This window comes from Delphinus delphis, chromosome 1 (genome assembly GCF_949987515.2).
Source record: "Delphinus delphis chromosome 1, mDelDel1.2, whole genome shotgun sequence".
NCBI lineage: Eukaryota > Metazoa > Chordata > Mammalia > Artiodactyla > Delphinidae > Delphinus > Delphinus delphis.
The window spans coordinates 34,783,251-34,804,667 of NC_082683.1; positions in this window are offsets into that span (position 1 = coordinate 34,783,251).

The window sequence follows — 21,417 nt, forward strand, 5'->3', positions numbered from 1 at the left end:
CCCAACATCTAGAGGAGAGCACCCAGAGAGGGTCCCGACACCTGAACTCTGAACAACGAGATCCCAACACGGGACCAGATGACATCTGATTGACTTCCAACTCAGACACAGAACACCCTGATTGTATCCCAGCAGCCTGACCCAGAACACCCGGAGCTGGTCCCAACACCTAACAGACCCCCCCTGCCCCGCTCCGTCCCTTCCGCCCCCAATCCATCTTCGGATGAGCTCATCCGGAGAGGCTTTCCCAGGTTCCAGGGCTTTTTCTGGGGGAAATCTGTGGTCGTCCTTCGGGATGCCTGGGATGAGGAGGGGGCAGGAGGCGAGGCCCACGCCCTTTGCAGGGAGGGCTGGGGGTCCAGCTTGAGGAGTGGGCTTTGGCTGCTGCCTGCTGGTGGGCGGGGTGGGAGCGGACGGGCGGGGAGTGCGCGGCAGCCCCCTCCAGCCGCCCCCAGCGCTGGGCGGAAACCGTGCGCCCTGCGAGGCCCAGCAGATTCCGCGCCGCGCGCCCCCCAAACAGCCCGCGGGGCGCTGGGCGCGGGGCCAGGAAATCCGGCGCCGGCCCTTGAAGCGGCCCCAGGTCGGGCGGGGGCGGGTGGCCGCTGGCACCGCAGCCGCCGAGCAACGTGACCGCGCGGCCCCACCGCGGCCTCGGGTCCCCACCGGGACAAGGCGGCCTCTGTGCCGACGCAGCTGATCCCAAATCCCTTCCGGCTGACAGCCCGCGCCGGCTGGGGCCCGGCGGCGTGGGAACCGGGTCGAGTGGGGCCGGGGGTGAGGTGGGCGCCAGGGGAGCGGAATCTAGTGGCGGCGCCCCCGCCCAGAGGCCGTCTGCTCCGGACAGGGTATTTCGCTCCCTGAGGGTAGCAAGAGTCACCGCACTTCCCAGACAGGGAGACTGAGGCTCGCGGTAGTGAGCAGTAGTCTTAGCCCATTTCTTGGTTAAAACCAGGAATCTAAATTAAGCCCCCGTGATAAACTACATACATGGTGAGAGCTGGGCGGCATCGCGATCCCCATTTTATAAATGAGGGAACTGAGGCTCAGAGAGTTGAAGCCACCTGTCCAAGGTTCCCAGACAGGTGGAGTGAGGGGGGGACTGAAGCCACCTCTGCTGACTCAACGCGGGGCGCTATGTGTATGCAGTCCCCCTGCTGGACCCCCTGGCCACCAGGTAGTCATGGAACATCCCATGGGAGGTTCTGGGGAGGGTGTAAGCCCCTGGGTCCATCTGGTCAAGGAGTTGTGTTTCTGGGTTCCTGAGTGTGGTGGACCCAGTGAAAGTGTGGAGTTAATCTCCTGGAGGACGGATGTGGGGCTGAAGTGGGGAGACATCAGAGTGAGGGAGACAGGTGTGGGGATGGAGAGGGGCTTGGAGGGAAATGAACAAGGGGGATGCCTGCTGAGTGCCCCTCTGCTCTGCCCTTAACAGCTGGGGACAAAGCTGGAATCTGAGAGGCTGGAGGAAGGGTCATGGAGGGGTGATGCTCTAGAACAGCCTCACCCTGGCCTCTGGGAACGGGATGGGGATTGTCCGGTGGATTCTTTGGAATTAAAACGTGGCACCTTCTTAGTGCAGGGGGAGCCTGGCTAGGCCCTGGGTTTTGTCCAGCCCCTGTCCTATCTCCCAGGACTGGGGCAGCTCAGGATTTTCCCCCCTTTCCTTGACTAATGTTTGATCTAGACAGGCAGTGTGGGGGGCCAGGGGAGGAGGGAGGATGGCAGGGGCTGGGGGTGGGGTGTTTGCCGAGTGTGCACGGGAGTCTCCCGGGGTGAACGTGCCTGTGTGTGTCTGCGCACGGGCTGCATATCTCTGTGTGACGGTCTTATGTGCGTGTGCCTCTGAGAATGAGCCTGTCTGGCGGGACAGGCATATTGTTTCTGCGTGTGTTGTTTGTGTGTGATCCCTTTTGCTTCATCTGGATCTATGTTATCTCTCTGGGTCTGCGTGTTTGTGGCTTTACTGGTATCAGTGAGTCTTTGTGTGTGGGCCTCCCTCCCGGCCCCCCCCCCCGCCGCATCAGGGCCCCGAATGCCACTTTGCTGCCTAAGTGTGCTGAGGAATGTGAGGGGCGAGGGGCGAGGGGAGCACACGTACTGGGCTGCGGGCCTGCTGGTTATGGAAAACTACTGAGGCCTCCTGGGGATGGGCTGGCCAAACCGGCCCAGAGCCTGGCTCGGCAGCTTTTGCCCTCCCAGGCTCCTCCCACTCTTCTCTGCAGGGCTGGGGACCTGCCGAGATGGGTCTTCCATTAAGCAGAGAGCATGGCCTCCCTCCCACCACTCCCCAGATGGCTAGCCGGGCCTCCGCCCTTCCCTGGGCCTAAGCATCCCTTGGAGAGGGGGAAAAGTGAGGCGGTGGGATTATATTTTCTCTGAAGCCCTTCCCAGCCCTGACATTCTCTCCATTCTGTGAACGTTAAAGGGATTTAAAGAGGGCAATTTCACCCCCATTTCAGGGATCGTGAAAGCATAGGGCCCTAGACTATTAGAGTGAGACAGGCTCCTAAGAATGGCCTCATCCTATTCCCTCCATCTTATACACGGGGAGAAAGTGAGGCCTGGATCCAGATCCCCCAGGTACCTTCCGGAAGGACAGGGATCAAGTTTTCAGGTCTCCTGTCTCTCAGTTGCCGGCCCTTCCGCCATCATGGCTGCTTTTCAGCTCGGCCTAATCAGCATGGAAGGAGAGGCCTTTGAGATGGCCTTGAAGGATGGGAGGGCTTTGACATTTGGAGATGGGGTCGAGCCAGACAAGCAGCCGGTGGCAAGAAGACATGGGTTGAGATATGGAAGTGGGCCGGTAAGGAGTGCGGTCAGGATGGAGAGCTGGGAGGCACCAGTTGGGCACAGTAGGTGATGGGACTGAAAAAGGTGTGCCTAAGGCGCCCCGGAGGCCAGGCAGAAGTGTGTGGACTTTATCCGCTAGGTGTTTCTGGCAGAAGAGGCCAATTAGCAGTGTAGCAGAGTGATTAAAGACAGGTGCTCTGCAGTCAGATCAGACTGTGTGTATTCAAATCCCAGTTCCAAGACTTTAGTAACTATAATTAACTGTATAACTGTGAGTGGGCTACTTAGACTCTATGTACCTCACTTATCTCTGAAATGGAGATAATAACAGTGGTACTTTTCTCATCTTGTGGTAAGGAATACATGCATAAATGAGAATACAGGTAAAGCCCTCAATGCCTGACACATACTAAGGGCTCAGTAATAGTTATGATGGTACGATGATATAACCTATATTTTAGGCCAGGCTGGAGGGAAAGAGAGTGAAGGCAGGGAGACCAGTGGGGATTCTAAGGACGTCGTGTGGATGAGAGGTATGGAGGTCCATGGTGAGGTCCCCTGAATGAGTAAGGGACCCAGGCAGAGGGCTCAAGGGGGTCTGGGCTGTTGCAGGAAGGTGGGCAGAACTCGTGTTGAGTGCTGGGGAATGTGAGGGAGAGGTTGAGAATGGCTTCACTGTGAGAGGCGGGGAGGGACCTCCATCAGGGTTTGGGAAGGAGGGTAGGTTAGAGAGGTACTTGAGAGGTGAGTTGACCAAGACCTGGGGACAAGTCTCTGTGGCCAGGGAGGAGGAGAGGCAGAGTCCGGGCTGAGCACTTGTGTTTTAGGCTCCGAGTCACTGGCACCTGGGAAGCTATCTTCAGAGTGGACAGTGGAGGAGGGTTAGTGAGATGTGGGAGGGGACGGAGGAGAGAAGGGGCTCAGCTGTGCTGAGTGTGGGGTGAGCCCCCTGGGGATTTGCTATCAGGCCCGGAGCTCAGGAGCCAGGCCTGGGCTGGCGATGGGTGTGGGGACCATTTGATAGGCTCGTGGTGTGGGCGAGGTCATCCCAGGGAGGCTAAAGATAGAGACAGGGGCCTTGGAGCCCAGCCAACCCCCTGCTGAGAAGCAGCACCTTGGGAGAAGCAGCAGCCAGAGGGCTAAAGAAACCGAGGCGAGCTGTGGGCAGAGAGGGCAAGGGAAGGCTGGGCTCCAAGGAGGAGTGCAGCCCAAGAGAGCTGCATGCTGGGGACCCAGGGAGGGACTTGGGGAGAGAGAGAGGGGGGGGGGCTTGGAGGCCACCAGGGACCCCTGCAGAATGCAGCCTGGAGAATAGGGAGCAAAACGCAAGCTGCAGGGAGGTGAGGGAGTAATTAATGGAGTGGGGGAAGCGGAGATGGAGGCAGGTGTCACACTGCCTGGAAGCTTGCTTGAGGAGAAGAGGGGGCCACCTGAAGCAGCCAGACCAGGAAGGCTCCGAGCCTCTGGGTAAAGGGGGCGGGGGGTCCTCCCTATGTTTCAGGTAGAGAAACTGAGGCTCATTCGTACACAGAGTTACAATAAATTAATGTGAAAGACAGCCCAGGATCTCCAACTCTTAATGTAGCAATTTTTTTAAATGAACAGTTGAAATTGTATAATACACACACACATACACACACACACACACACACACACACACTTGTTTTGATCACAGAAATAAAACATGCTTATTGGATAAACCTAGAAACGCATGCACAAAAGTACAAGGGGAAAATACAAAACTTAACCTGTAATTCTACCACCCAGAGATAAGCATTTTTACCATTGTGTATTATGACCTTCTACTTTTTTCCTCTGCTGATATACAGAAATAGACACTGGGGTCATGTACTTACTGTTTTGTAGATCCCTTGTTTCGTTTAGCAACACGTCATGGACGATTTTCCATAGTATCAATAATATATATTCCTTAAGACTATTTTTTTTTCTCTTTTAGCTCACAGTCTAGTCAGGGAGACAGGACAAGGATGGGATCCTCTGACAATCAGTCAGGGCAGAACAATGAGGCTGTGTCTTATCAGGGTGTCTGGGGCTGTGGCTAGAGCACCAGACCAGGAACCCGCTGGACTGGCTCATGCAGTCCTGGATTGGCCCCTGGCTCACCATGTAGCCTTGGGTAATATATTTGCCCTCTGTTGATCTCAGAATCACAAACGGATTATGAGCAAGTCTCTTCAGGCCAGCTGCCATCACTGTGAAATGGTAGAGAGAGAGGCTTAGAAAATCAAACCACTCTGACCATCATGATTCTGCAGGTCAGATAACTGCTTTACGCCTCAGTTTCTTCATCTGAAAAGTGAGAATCACATTTACCTACTCTGCCTGCCAGGACTCTGGTGAGAATCCAGTTAGATGAACTGTTATGATGCCTAAAAACAACGAATATTTGGACAATATTTGGGCCACACGATCTCACTTGCCATTCCAGCAACCCTATGAGGTAGGTACTATTTTTGTACCTTATTTTTCCAGGTGAGGAAACCGTGGCTTGGAGAGGTGAGGTCACTTGTTCAAGGTCACAGGTAGGAAGCGGCAGAGTTGGATTCAAGCCCAGGTCTCCCAGTTACCAGCACCATGGATCTTTACACTGCACCATTCTGATGTGTGGTGTGGGCCTGAGCAGGAAGAGGGACAAGAAGCGCCCTGGGAAAACAGACAGCGAGTGGGAAGCAGCCGCATAGCACAGGGAGATCAGCTCGGTGCTTTGTGACCACCTAGAGCGGTGGGATAGGGAGGGTGGGAGGGAGACGCAAGAGGGAGGAGATATGGGGATATATGTATATGTGTAGCTGATTCACTTTGTTATACAGCAGAAGCTAACACACCATTGTAAAGCAATTATACTCCAATAAAGATGTTAAAATAAAAAAAAAAAAAAGCCAGATAATAAATCACGTTAGGCTTTGTGGGCCACAGAATCTCTAAAAAAAAAAAAGAAGGGCCCTGGGAGTCTGGCCCATTGCACCCTTGGTTCAGCTGTTGTTGTCCCAGACACCACCATCTGTGGGGAGTGGCCGCCCTCTGGTGTCCTAAATGTGACTTGTCCTCTCAGGGAGGAGAGCTGGCAACCTGCCTGTCTCCGAAGGGTGGGATGAGCTTGGAACAACCCCAACTCGTCCTTTCAGAGTTTGGGGGTTCAGGGAAAGTGAGTGCACTTCCACAACTTACTGGATGTGAGGCTGTGCCCCAGAGGGCTCTGGGTAGAAGTTTCATCAATTTCAGCCCCCATCTGCCTCTCATCCTGGTGTCATTTTGCAGGGTAAGTGGCCACGTTCTATTTCTGACTCGAGTGCTAGTTAGAAGGGCGTTGCATTATTATTATTCTTTAAACCCTGCATTAATGTTTTACGGGCACTTCTGTATCTATGTTACAACACAACAGAAAAAAAAATAGAATTGTTGCCAATCCTTATGGGGCAAATTTTACTCTGGGCTGATGAAAATTTTGTCATTGGATTGGCACCAGATTGCAAAGTGGCTCAGGAAACACTCAAGGATGTGTGCTTTAAAGGGCTTTCTCAGCTCATTTTATAGTCACCATAACCTTATGAAGAAGTTTTTTATGATCATTTTACATATGAGAAAATAGGCTCGAGCTCCATCCAAACTTGTTTGAAGCCAAAGAACTTTGCAAGATGCCACACTGCCCCCCTGTGGCAGCCTTGTGGGTTACTCGGCAAATAGGCCGTAGCAGCGGGCCCAGTTGTCTTCCAGATCCAAAGATGTTGTGCTTCTTTCTTTGTGACTGGAGGTGCCAGACGCAACAACTATCCTTCACCGTGGAAGGGGCATTCCGCAACTTTCCATTATTACAGCTACTTGGTCTTCCAAAGGCTTGCCTTCTATAGGCCACCGACTCTAGCCAATTACAGGTGATAATTTACGTAACCGCATGCCATGGACTGGTAGTAGTGTCCCTTTTTCCAATATCAGTGAGTTCATTACTACTTTTGCATCTAAACAGATTGGAAAACAAATTCCAGAGCCATTGGCAGTACTAATGACTTTCAGAGTTTAGTTAGGAAGACAGAGCAATTCTATGTATTCTGGGAATAAAGGCTTTAATACAGAATTGGGGGCTCACACAGCTGTGGGAAGAGCCAGCCAAGCTGAGGGAGTGGAAATCAAGGAAACTGTGGCTAAAGGTCAGAGAGGCTGACACACGCGATCTCTTCTTCAAGCAGTGAAGTGCATAGTTCCCAAAAGCTTGCCTGGAAACCACTGCAAGTCTCAGAAACCTCCGGAAAGCTCCAGGCATCTCAATTTGTGGTAAAGGGGGCAGTTCTCACGAGCTTGTGTGAAGGTTTTGTGACCCTTTTGTCTGTTCCTGTGTTTGGCTGCAACCACAGCTAGACATTAATGGCTTCTACGTTGGCTGTACCTTCCCAATCTTGTGTGAATTCTCTTATTTGGCAAATTCTAACCTGGAAGCACATAGGAAAGGGGACTCCGGGAAATGCAGTTCCCAGTCTTAGAAGGGCGTGGCTGCAGCTGAACACAGACATGCACTCATGGCAAAGATACCGGTATATGTTTACTCTGTTGCCTCAGGGCCAAGTTAATTAACTCTGCTTTTCTCTGTCTTATATATAGTCCGCAAGAATTCTAGATGCCCTCTGATGGGAGATAAACTTCATGAAGGTTCAGGGGTCTGCCTCTTGGTGAAGTTTTCGGGGCCCCTCTTATCCTGGAGCAGGAGTTGGCAAATTTTATCTTTAATAAATATTTTAGGCTTTGCAGGGCATAAGGCATCCGTCACCACTGCTCAGTTTTGCCATTGTAGTGTGAAACCAGCCATAGACAATAGTTAAATGAATGGACGCGGCTGTGTTCCAATAAAACTTCATTTACAAAAATAGGAGGGGGATCATATTTGGTCTGTGGATAGCTGTTGGCCAACCCCCACCCTAGAGGAGACACTCCTTCTAAAGTAAAGGACAGACTGTTGCTCGTCACTCCTCTTACCGCTGAGAAAGGGGCACAACACTTGGTTGTATTTTGATGGTAGCATTGACCACACTTGGGAGTATTGTTTTGACCCTTAATCAGGTGACTCAGGAGGCTTCCAGTTCTGACTACAACCCTGAGAAAAGAGGACTCTGCAGCCGATCCAGGCTGTGATGCCAGCTGTCCTGCTGCTTCAGCCATGTGACCAGCAGTTACCATGGTGCCCAAAATGTCTATGGTGAGTGAGGACACTGTGCAGAGTGTCTGGTAAGCTCTGATAGACCTTCTTGTGAAGATTTTTAGGTTTTGAAGCAGGGCTGTGACCTCTGTGGTGGAGAAACACTCTCAATTTGAAAAATATTTCCTGGCCCGCTACTGGGCTTTGGTAGAGACTGAATATTTAACCACGTGACACCAAGTGACTGCTTATCACGAGCTGGTTTTACTGGATCGTTACAGATCCACTGAGTCATAAGCCTGGGTGGGCACAGCACCAGTGCATTGTCTGATGAAAGTAATCACTTAGGAGTCATGAATAAATTATAAGGACAGGTGTCTCAGACTCTCACGTCACCTACCAATGCAACTTATTCTATGGCATCAGGAAGGGGTCCCTATGACCAACTGATAGAGGATGAAAAGATTTGGGCTTGGTTCACTGGTGGTTCAGTGTGATTTGCTGGTGCACGCTAGAAAAGGAGTGTGCTCCTGATTACAGACTCCATCGGGGTGGTCCTGAAAGACAAGAGTGAAGGGGCGTGTTAATGGGTAGAGCTGAAAGTGGTACACTTGGTCATGGATTTCCTATAGAGGGAACTATGGCTCGAGATACCTACACACACTGATTCCTGGGCCATGATGAATGACTTGGCCAATTGGTCAATGGCCAAGAAGGAACAAGACTGAGAGGTTTGGGGAAGAGTTATGTGAGTGTATATTTATGGGGGTGAACATGAAGCATACAGATCTCTGTGTCTTATATTAATGTTTTCCAGGGAGCATCCACTTCAGAAGAGACCGCCACTACCACTCCACCCACTTCCCTCCGCCACCCTAGCCTCTCTCCTTGGCCATCCTAGAACTTGCCAGGTGAGCCCAAAGATAATGGCCATGGTGGCATGGATGAAAGTTCTTCATGGACTCAACTACACTGAATCCTTCTCAACAAGGATGATTTAATGCTTGGCCTTCTAGCATCAGAGAATGATGCAGAGCCCTTGATACGGCATCATTCTCCAGAGAGACGTGCCAGCTACTTGATGACTGGTTGACCACATTAGATACCTTATACCGTGATGGAGGCAGTGATTTCTTTTTGCTAGAATCGATAACTTGATAGATTTGCATTCTCTGATTGCATAAACTTCACCAGTACTATTATCTGATATCTTACAGCATGCCTGGTTTATTGTCATGGCATCTCCTACATACTGCCTCTGGTCAAGGGGCCCGTTTTATAGCAAAGAAATTAGGCAATGAACTCATCACCACATGATTCATTGGTAAATATAACCCGTCACCTAGGAGTAGTCAGCCTGATATTAACAGTAGAACAGCTAAGTAAAAGTTCACCTAAGGCACCAGCTTAGGGACAGCACCTTATAGGGTTATAGTGCTGTCCTTTACATGTGCTATATGTGCTGAACCAGTGGCTGATATATGTTGCTGTGTCCTTAACAGGTAAAATATGTAGGTCCATGAACAAAGGGGTAGAAGTAGGATTGGCTCTTTCATGATCCATCCCGGTGACCTGATTATGAAATCTGTATTTACCATTCCTGCAAATATAGGGGGAAAAATGCTTCCTCCAGGGGACACAGTAAAATTTTACTTCCTCCTGGGGACCCAGGCTAAGACAAGAAGAACTTCAGAGTGGAGTGACTGGGTGAGAGGTTTTTGTTTTTAAAAAAAATGCTGTTTTAGAAAGCAACAGAAATGGTTTGAGTAACTAAGATGAAAGGGAGGGACTATTTTAAACGAATGTAATTCAAAGGAAAAAAGCAAAGACTGAACAAGCCCAGAGAGCAGATGGGAACCAGGGAAGATCTGCTGATGTTTATAACAGCATTAATGGATGGTATTTGTGATAGTTTTACATTTCTTTTTTTTTTTTTGCGGTACGCGGGCCTCTCACTGTTGTGGCCTCTCCCGCTGCGGAGCACAGGCTCCGGACGCGCAGGCTCAGCGTCCATGGCTCACGGGCCCAGCCGCTCTGCGGCCTGTGGGATCCTCCCGGACCGGGGCACGAACCCGTGTCCCCTGCATCGGCAGGCGGACTCCCAACCCCTGCGCCACCAGGGAAGCCCTGTGATAGTTTTAAAAGACGAGCACAAAGTTTTGGATACTCCTTCCTTCAAGGGGTGGAGCCTAAGCCCCTCTTGTTGAATGTGGGCTGTGCTTAGTGACTTAGTTCTAATGAATAAAATATGACAGAAATGATGGCCTGTGGCTTCTGAATCTAGGCCATAGAAAACATTGTGACTTTCACCTTGCTCCCTCTTCTATCACTTGATCTGGAGGAAGCCTGCAGCTGCCGTGTCTTGAGGACTATCAGGCAGCCCCACAGACAGGCCTGGGTGGTAGGGACGTGAGTCCTCCTGCCAACCGCCATGTGAGGGCACCATCTTGGAAGCGATGGCCCGGTCCCAGCCTAGCTTTCATATGACTGCAGCTTTGGCTGACATCTTGACTGCAACCCTGAGGGGGCCTGAGCCAGAACCACCAGCTAAGAACCTCTAGAGTTCATGACCTGTAGAAACCGTGGGGTAAATGTTTGTCATTTTTAGCAAGTGAGTTTTGGTGTAATTTGTTTTGCAGCAGTAGATAACAAAGACGGTATCTTTAAGGTATCTCCAGTGATTATTATTTTTTTTATTTTTGCGGTACGTGGGCCTCTCACTGTTGTGGCCTCTCCCGTTGCGGAACACAGGATCCGGACGCGCAGGCTCAGCGGCCATGGCTCACGGGCCCAGCCGCTCCGTGGCATGTGGGATCCTCCCGGACCGGGGTACAAACCCGCGTCCCCTGCATCGGCAGGCGGACTCTCAACCACTGCGCCACCAGGGAAGCCCTCCAGTGATTATTGATCTTGGCGTCAGTATTATTAGCCCCATCTGCAAAATAGTCACAGTAATTGTACCTCACTCATAGAGCTGTTTACGAGGCTATAAAGTGCTCAACATAGTGCCTAGCACAGAGTGAGAATTCAATAGATGTTACCAGTGCTAGTAGCAGTCATCATCATCATCATCTCAAGATTCAAATTCCCAGGAAGGAGAATCTGATTGACTTAGCTTGGGTTATGTGCCTTCCTCTTGGGCAAGGGAGCACAGGGCACTCTGACTGAGAGTCCTACAAGGTCTGTATTTCCTCAAAGGAAATTAAGATGCTGTTGCCAGGCAAAAAAAAGCAACACTAACTACAAAGGGTGTGTATACTTTAAGGTTCCTTATACATAAAGCCAAATTGCTTTCCAAAAAATGTTGTCTCAATATATATGCTCCTGCCAACAGCACGAGAGCATCCTCTCAGTCCACCTTCGCCAACATTGCTATTATCCCGAAGAAAAGAAGAGCCAGTTTAATGGATGAAAAATAATGATATCTCATTGCTTATGTCTACACTTCTTTACTAGTGAAGCTGAATATGTTTCCATGTTTTATTGGCCATTTGTATGTCTTGTTTGGTGAATTAAGGAACACTCATCTAAAAAGTGGGATATTGGGACTTCCCTGATGGCGCAGTGGTTGAGAATGCACCTGCCAGTGCAGGGGACATCGGTTTGAGCCCTGGTCTGGGAAGATCCCACATACTGCGGAGCAACTAAGCCCGTGCGCCACAACTACTGAGCCTGAGTGCTACAGCTACTGAAGCCCGCGCACCTAGAGCTCATGCTCCGCAACAGGAGAAGCCACCACAATGAGAAGCCCGCGCACCGCAACGAAAAGTAGCCACCGCTCACCACAGTTAGAGAAAGCCCGCGCGCAGCAACGAAGACCCAACGCAGCCATAAATAAATAAATAAATTGATTAAAAAAATAAAAGGTGGGATATAGAGTTATTTCTATTGACTTATGTGATTTATTTATGTGCTAATGGTATCAATTTTCTGACATATATTACAAGTATTTCCTCAGTGTATGTTTTTTGTTCTAATTTTGTCTATGAAGCCCTTTGCTCACGATGTTAAATTTTTAATAAGTGAGACTGATCGAGCTTTTCATTTGTTCTGTTCCTGCCACGTGTCATCTTTGGGGGGGGTCTGATCTTGCTAGAAATCTTGGAAGGTGGGTGGTACCTATAAGTTTAGTTGAAACATGAATACCAGTCTTAACTTACCTAAGAAGGCCAGAAAGCAAAGGAGTGGTCACTATTTACCAGCCCATTTGTTATTGGCCCTCCAGAACAAAAACTTGCATGACTTTCATCTTCTGCTGGATTGCCACTGCATGGGAGTCCCCAACTCACACACGAATTGCAGTACATTTAAGGGGACAGTATCTTAGAGGAGAAAAAGTCAAACAATCAAAACAGGAGGGTCCTCCTGAGGTGCAGCCAGTGAGTGATAAAAAACAGAACCGAAACAAAAGTACCACAAGAACTCCAAAGGCAGTGCAACTAAACCTCAAAGACTTTTCAAAAGTGCAAGACATAATTTCTATGTTTGAAAACTTGGCAAATTAATTAAGAAGTATGATCAGAGCTGAGAACTGAATTAACATTCTGATTGATGTTTAAGTTAAACTACCCTTATAATCCAGAGTAAAAATACAAAGAAGTTGAAATCATGAGTGAAAAAAATGGTTGACTCAAATGATAGCACTAGGAAGCTGAACATGCTAATAATAGGAATTACAGAGGGTTAAAAAGGAAAATAGATGGAGAAGGCATAATTAAAGCACAAATAGAAAAATACAGCTTTGTCTAGTTGAATGCGGGCTTACTTGGTCATTGAAAAACCCAGACAAATTCCAGTCTTTTGGCCTATATGTGAAAAATGCACGTAAGCATAAATAATTAAAAGGAAAAGATATTACAGATGAAAACCTCCTGGACCTAAAGAAAGGGGAGCCTCCAGATTGAAAGAGCTCAAACAATCCTAGGCATGATTTTTTTTTTTTTTTTTTTTTTTTTGCGGTACGCAGGCCTCTCACTGTTGTGGCCTCTCCCGTTGTGAGCACAGGCTCCGGACGCGCAGGCTCAGCGGCCATGGCTCACGGGCCCAGCCGCTCCGCGGCATGTGGGATCTTCCTGGACCGGGGCACGAACCCACGTCCCCTGCATCGGTAGGCGGACTCTCAACCACTGCGCCACCAGGGAAGCCCATAGGCATGAATTTGTTTAAAAAGCAAAAAGACACTAAACTTGAAGGATCAAGAAAAAATCTTATAAACTTCTCTTATAAAAAGAACAGGTTACCTACAGAAGGAAAAAGGAATCTGACCTATGTTGGATATTTCATTTACAACAATGAAAGAGAAAAGATAGTTGAATAATGTCTATAGACTACTGAGGGAAACAGGCTGTGCAATTAAATAATCCTAAATCCAGCAAGGACAGAATTCATCTGACAGCACAAAAGGAAAACATTTTCTTCCCTTTTTAAAAAAATTTATTTGTTTTCCTTCATATATATATTTATACAACTTGAAAATATTATACTCCATTTATGGTTATTACAAAATATTGGCTATATTCCCCGTGTGGTACAATATATCCTTGTAGCTTACCTTAGGCCCAATAGTTTGTACCTCTTAATCCCCCATCCCTATACTGGCTGTCCCCCCTCTCCCCACTGGTAACACTAGTTTGTTCTCTATACCTGTGGGTTTGTCTCAAAGGAAAACATTTTCAAACATATGAGGATTCAGAAAAACTACCACAAATGGACGCAACACAAGGAAAATATTTCATCAAATTGAAGATTGAATTGAAATAGAGAGTCTCAAGACATAGAAAGGGAATAGTCCAGGAGACAGTGGTGAGCAGTGACTCTGATGATACACATAATTAAAATTAAATGGATGCTAATAACATGCCTGGGATCTCTAGTATTAAGTGAGGAGAGTTCTTGAAACAGAAGAAACATATGATTAGGCAAAACCTAAAAATAGACTGTAGTCTTAGAAATTATCCTGCTCCTTGTGATTCTGTTTATGATTAGATAAGAATTAGTATAAAACATGTATTGCCACATACAAGCATGAATGTGGGCTGGCAAGAACTGAAATAAAAGCACACTGTCTTGTTATTAAAGTCAAATGAAGAACAACCAGACAGAAAACGGGAGAAAAAGAGGACATAACACAATTAACCAACTAGATCTAACAACATACCCAGCACACTCTACCCATCGACAGCAGTGTACACATTCTTCTCAAGTGCATGTGGGACATTTTCCAAGATAGAGCCTATGTTAGGCTCAGATGAAGTCTCAGTGAATTTAAAAAGATAGATATCATACAAAGTATCTTCTCTGAGCACGACAGGATGAAGTTAGAAATCAATAACAGAAGTAAAACTGGAAAGTTGTTAAATTTGTGGAAATTAACAGACTCAGATAATCAATGGATCAAAGAGGAAATCACAAGGGAAATTAGAAAATACTTGAGATGAATGAAAACAAAAGCACAACATATCAAACCTTATCAATTATACCTTAATTAAAAAAATTAAAATAAAAAACTTAGATGTGGTGAAAGCAGTGCTAAGGGGGAAATTTGTAGCTATAAATGTTTACAGTAAAAAAAGAGAAAGATCTCAAATGAACAACCTAATTTTACAACTTAAGGAATTAGAAAAAGAGTAAACTAAAGCTAAAGCTAGTAGGAGGAAGGGAATAATAAAGATTAGAGCAGAGTTAAATGAAATAGAGAACAACAAAAAAACTGAAGATCAATGAAACCAAAAGTTGGTTCTGTGACAAGATCAACAAAGTTGGCAAACCTTTAGCTAGATGGACTAAGATGAAACAGAGACTCAAATTACTAAGGTCAGAAATGAAAGTGGGAACATTACAACCAATTCTACAGAAATAAAAAAGATGATGAAAGAGTGAGTGAGAGAGAGAGAGAGGGAGTAAACAAGTGTAACACTGGAAATGTTTGTATAAACAGTTTGACCCCTAAAAGTTAACTAATCTTAGATTACTTGTGTCAGTATTTAGTATAAAATGTTTAAGAATGTAATACAACCTTGGAATTCTCCTACTAAAAGAGGGCATTCCTCTAGTCATTAGAAATATACCTTAAATCAAGGTCTCTGCAAATAAGAGTGCTCTGGGTTTGGTTTTTGCTAAAACTGGAACTAAAAAAGTTTTTCTCTTCACTTTAAATCTTGATATAATTTCAGACTTACAGAAAAGTTCTGATAGAGTGGAAACGCTAATACAAAGAGCCATTGTTAACACTTTGATATTTCTCTGTGTGTATAATTGTTTTGAATTTTCAAGAGTAAGTTGTAGACACAATATTTACTCCTAAATATTTCAATGTATATATCCCCCAAACAAGAGCATTTTCTTAATAGCTTCAGTCTAATGATCAAAACCAGGAAACTAACATTGACAATACTATTTTCTTTTCTTTCTTCACTTCCCTTCCCACATTTATTTTTTTTAAGTATAGTTGATTTACAATGTTGTGTTAATTTCTGTTGTACAGCAAAGTGATTCAGTTTATATATAAATATATAAATATATGTATGTATACATACACACACACATTCTTTTCCATATTCTTTTCCATTATGGTTTAATCACAGGATATTTAATATAGCTCCCTGTGCTATACAATAGAACCTTGTTGTTTATCCATTCTATATATAATAGTTAGCAGCTACTAATCCCAAACTCCCAATCCTTTCTTCCCCCCATCCCCCTTGGCAACCACAAGTCTGTTTTCTATGTCTGTGAGTCTGTTTCTCTTTCATAGATAAGTTCGTTTGTGTCATATTTTAGATTCCACATATAAGTGATATCATATGGCATTTGTCTTTGTCTGACTTACTTCACTTAGTATAATAATCTCTAGGTCCATCCATGTTGCTGCAAATGGCATTATTTCATTCTTTTTTATGGCTAAGTAGTAGTCCATTGTATATACATACCACATGCTCTTTATCCATTCATCTGTCGATGGACATTTAGGTTGTTTCATGTCTTGGCAATTGTAAATAGTGCTGCTATAAACATAGAGGTGCATGTATCTTTTTGAATTATAGTTTTGTTTGGATATATGCCCAGGAATGGGATTGCTGGATCATATGGCAACTCTATTTTTAGTTTTTTGAGGAACCTTCATACTGTGTTCTATAGTGGCTACATCAATTTACATTCCCACCAACAGTGTAGGAGGATTCCTTTTTCTCCACACCTTCCCCAGGATTTGTTATTTGTAGACTTTTGAATGATGGCCATTCTGACTAGTGTGAGGTGATACCTCACTGTAGTTTTGATTTGCATTTCTCTACTACTTAGCAATGTTGAGCATCTTTTCATGTGCCTATTGGTCATCTGTATATCTTCTTTGGAGAAATATCAATTTAGGTCTTCTGCTCATTTTTTGACTGGTTGTCTGTTTTTTGTTATTGAGTTATATGAGCTGTTTGTATATTTTGGAAATTAAGCCTCTGTCGGTTGCATCATTTGCAAATATTTTCTCCCAATCCATAGGTTGTCTTTTCATTTTATTTATGGTTTCCTTTGCTGTACAAAAGCTTGTGAGTTTGATTGGGTCCCATTTGTTTATTTTTGCTTTTATTTCTATTGCCTTGAGACACTGACCTAAGAAAACATTGGCATGATTTATGTCAGAGAATGTTTTGCCTATGTTATCTTCTAGGCATTTTATGGTGTCCTGTCTTATATTTAAGTCATTAAGCCATTTAAGTTTAGTTTTGTGTATGGTGTGAGGGTGTGTTCTAACGACATTGATTTACACGCGGCCTTCCAACTTTCCCAACACCGCTTGCTGAAGAGATGACACAATACTATTTTCTAGTCTACAGACCTTATTCAGATTTGCCAATTGTTCCAATGGAGTCCTTTATAGCAAAAGAAAAGTTTTGATCAGGCATTGATTCCAGCTGCCCTGTTTCTTTAGTCTCCTTTAATCAAGAAAAGTTCCTCGGTCTTTTTTCTTCATGACATTGACATTTTGAAGGAAATATATTACTTTCTTATTGCTGCTGTAACAAATTATCACAAACCTAGTGGCTTAAAATGACACAAATTTATTATCTTACAGTTCTGGAGGTGAGAAGTCTCACAAGCCTACGTCAAGGTGTTCACAGGGCTATATTCCATCTGAAGGCGCTAGAGGGTAATCCATTTGCTTGCCTTTTCTAGCTTCTAGAAGCTGCCTGCATTCCTTGGCCCATGGCTCTGTTCCTCCACTTTCAAAGCCAGCAATGTTGGCTGAGACCTTCGTATGCTGCCATTTCTCTGGGTCTCTCTCTTCTGCCTTCTTCCACTCGTGAGGACCCTTGTGATTAGATTAGACAGACGTGGCTAATCCAGGATACTCTCCCTATCTCAAAGTCAGCTGATTAGCAATCTTAATTCATCTGCAAACATAATTCTCTTTGCCAGGTAACCTAACATATTCACAGGTTCTGAGAATTAGTATGTGGCTATCTTTTGGCTACCACAATAGGCCAGTTACTTTTAAGAATGGCCCTTAATTTTCATTTGTCTGATGTTTCCTTATGGTTAGATTCAGGTTATGCACTTTCGGAAGAAATGCCACAGGTGTACAATTGACCTTTTATCTGGAAACCTTGATGAACTTGTACTGGTTTTAGTCTTGATTATTTGGATGTTCTGTGTATGTTCATATCATCTGTGAATAGTAACACTATATATAATATTTTCCCTTCTAATTTCTTCCTTCCTTGCTCCTTCCCTCCCTCCCTCCTTCCCTCCCTCCCTTCCTTCCTTCCTTCTTTCTCTTTCCTCCCTCCCTCCCTTCCTTCCTTCACTGCTCGGGATCTTAGTTCCCTCACCAGGGATTGAACCAGGGCCGTCGGCAGTGAGAGCACAGAGTCCCAACCACTGGACGGCCAGGGAATTCCTCCCTTCCAATTTCTATACCTATTATTTTTCTTATCGTATCGACCAAGACCTCCAGGACTATGTTAAACAGTAACTGGGATCACTGGCCTTCTTTCCTTCTTCTTGCTCTTACAGGGAATACATCTAAAATTCTATGCTAAGTGTAATGTTTGCTGTAGGTTTTTCATGTATAGCCCTTATCTAAATTAAGAAAAGTCCCTTCCTTTCTTCTTTTTAATTTTTTAATATTTTTTATTTATTTAAAAAAATTTTGGCTGTGTTGGGTCTTCATTTCTGCGCGTGGGCTTTCTCTAGTTGCGGTGAGCGGGGGCTACTCTTCCTTGCGGAGCACAGGCTCTAGGTGTGCGGTCTTCAGTAGTTGCCGCATGCAGGCTCAGTAGTTGCGGTGCACGGGCTTAGTTGCTCCGTGGCACATGGGATCTTCCCGGACCAGGGATTGAACCCATGTCTCCTGTCCCCTGTCAACCAATAATAGCATGACAGGAACTATCAGAAAAAACTTGTGCTCTCAATTAGAGCAGAAAACCTGATAATTTACAATCTTGTTTCTGTCTCCCTCTCCAAACTTATTTTCCACTACATTGTCACAGAAACCTTTGCTCTAGTCATACTATTTGTTGTTCTCTGAAGACATGATGCTCTCTCTTTACTCTGTGCCTTTGCACATGCTGTTCCCTGTGTCTGGAATGCCTTTCCACTAGTTTTCTGCTTTTTACTCCACACTCAGTGCAAGCATTCTTTCTTTCTTTCTTTCTTTCTTTTAGTCACACCATGCGGCATGTGGGATCTTAGTTCCCCCGACGAGGGATCAGACTCCTGCCTCCTGCAGTGGAAGCGTGGAATCTTAACCACTGGACCGCCAGTGAATTCCCTCTTTCTTTTTTAGATTGAAATATAATTGACATACAACATTATATTAGTTTCAGGTGTACAACATAGTGATTTGACATTTACATACATTATGAGATCATCACCGTGATAAATCTAGTTAACATGTCATCATTTAAAGTTATTACCATATTTTTGGCCATATTTCTGGCCATATTTCCTATTCTGTATATTACAGCTTCATGACTTATTTATTTATAAATGGAAGTTTGTGTCCCCTAATCCCCTTCACCTATCCCCCATCCCCCCCCACCCAGCGCCATCATTCTTGACTCTTGAAATCATATAAACTATTTCCAAATCTTGCCCAAGGTGGGTGTTCTTCTGTGCATCTAAGGTACTCTATGCTCACTCTTATCTCAGAAATTATTATATGTGTTAAATTTAAATGTGGTGCAGATACTCAAGTTCTGTTTAAATCAGAAATCTCCTAGCGTCATTTTTTTTTTACCTGTGTATGTATTCAATATGAGAAGAGGAAAATGCCATTGATCCTCTACCAGCTTAACAAAATAAAGTTACAAGTATTTATACCTTCCATAAAATAGAGATGCCAACAATTATTAAAGAAGACATCTGTATGGTCAGGCCATTCAAAATGGCTGTTCTCTTGCTCTCTCTACATCCTCTGCTTGATCAGTCCCTGTTTCACTCACATGACTATCCAATCCTCTTAATTATGGGGCTTAACCAGTAACTGCCTATGTGCTTGCCTCCTGCCTCAGCTGCTGGTTTCCCTGGTAACTGATGAGCCAAACGGACATCAGTTCCCCTATAAATGGTAGCCTCCTTCTCCCCACCCCCCAGTAGTGAAGATTGATGCCATGTCCTGCCTGCTATCTGCTGTACATGGTGAGGTGTCACTCCGGGACCTTGCTTCAGACCTGTAAGGTCTCCTATCCAATAAAACCATTGATGACTCTGTCATTGTATCTGGGCTCTTCCTTCAGTCTTGCGGCTGGGCAACTACAAGGCTTGCAGGCCTGTGGGGTGCAGCCCAACAACAGTCAATCATTAAAGGCCTTTTTGGGATTAAAGATTACTTTCATTGGATATACCAGCAATCTCAGGAGCCCTGATGTTTTAAAGGGCTACCTTGTTAGTAGCCCTTTGCAAGAACAATTATATGAAGCAGAGTAGTTTCTGCTTATCTACAGCTGGGAAGAAGGAAGGATCATTTCTTTTTGCCTAGCTAAGAGTTCTTCCACTAGCAGTTAGAAGAAACTACAGTTTAAAAGGTCGCAGAAAGGGAGACACGGGTTTGGGAAGGTGGTGTAGGAGAAGCAGCACTTAAGCTAGGTCTTGAAAGGTGAAGAGAAGAAGGAGAGAACTTCCTTGGGATAGGGAATGGCAAGAGCAAGGATTGTTTGCCATGGGTGGGATTTGGTGAAACTAGCTTGAAGAAGGATTATGTTGGTAATTGGGAAGTAAGTACTGTTGAGGAGATGGGCTGAGAAAGATTAGGATGGACCCTTGAAAGCTAAGCAAAGGGAGTTTGGATTTTTTAAAAATTAATCAATTTTTATTTTTGGCTGCATTGGGTCTTCATTGCTGCGTGCGAGCTTTCTCTAGTTGCAGCGAGTGGAGGCTGCTCTTGGTTGTGGCGTGCAGGCTTCTCACTGCGGTGGCTTCTCGTGTTGCGGAGCACGGGCTTTAGGCATGCAGGCTTCAGTAGTTGTGGCTCATGGGCTCTAGAGCTCAGGCTCAGTAGCTGTAGCGCACAAGTTTAGTTGCTCCGCGGCATGTAGGATCCTACCGGACCAGGGATCGAATCCGTGTCCCCTGCCTTGGCAGGCGGATTCTTCACCACTGCGCCACAAGGGAAGTCCTGGGAGTTTGAATTTAATGTGATAGTAAACAAGGAGTCATTTGAAATTTCGAGCAGAGCACTATTTTGACAAAAGCAAAGCTTTAGCAAGATTAATTTGATAACTGTAGGATGAGTCAAGCCTCAGTATCTCATCCCTTTGCCTTTAACCTCTTCCTTCCCAAACCCGACCCTAACTTTTTAGGGCAGAGGTTCTCAAGTATTCTCCGGGACATGGACCCCATTGAGAGTATGATGAAAATCTAGGACCTATTCCTCAGAAAAACACCAACTCCAGATTTTTCACAGATTCCCTGAAACCCATCCATGGATTCCAGGATAGTTTCCAATCTTAAGAGCTAATGGATTTTAGCAATATTGAAATGGCTACTATGTTTTGAATGTTAACTATTGACTAGGCTATGCGTTTGTTTTGTGAGTGGATTGCAGTCATAGCTCAATATAATTTTTAATCTTGCCTTCTTATTTAATGTGTCATAACCATTTTCCATGTTATTGCATAGTCTTTTAAAATTTTAGTCACTGTTTAACATTCCACTGAATGGATATTTCCTTATAGTTGTTCATCTATGTGGCTTTTAACTTATTATAGACCGGATGGACATCACACATCATTGTGCAAATAACTTTTCCATTATTTTGGATTAGTATTACAGGATAAATTCCTAGGAGAGGTCAAAGTATTTAAACATTTTATTTGACAGTTAGTACCAAATTGCTTTCCAAAAGAAAGGGCCAATTTAGCCTCTCACTCATTAGGAAAATGTAATTGTTATTGTTACTATCATTTGCTTTTCTTTGATTGACACTGTTAATATTTTTTTCCATACGTTTATTTACTAATTTGCTGTATTTTATTAGAAATTGTTCA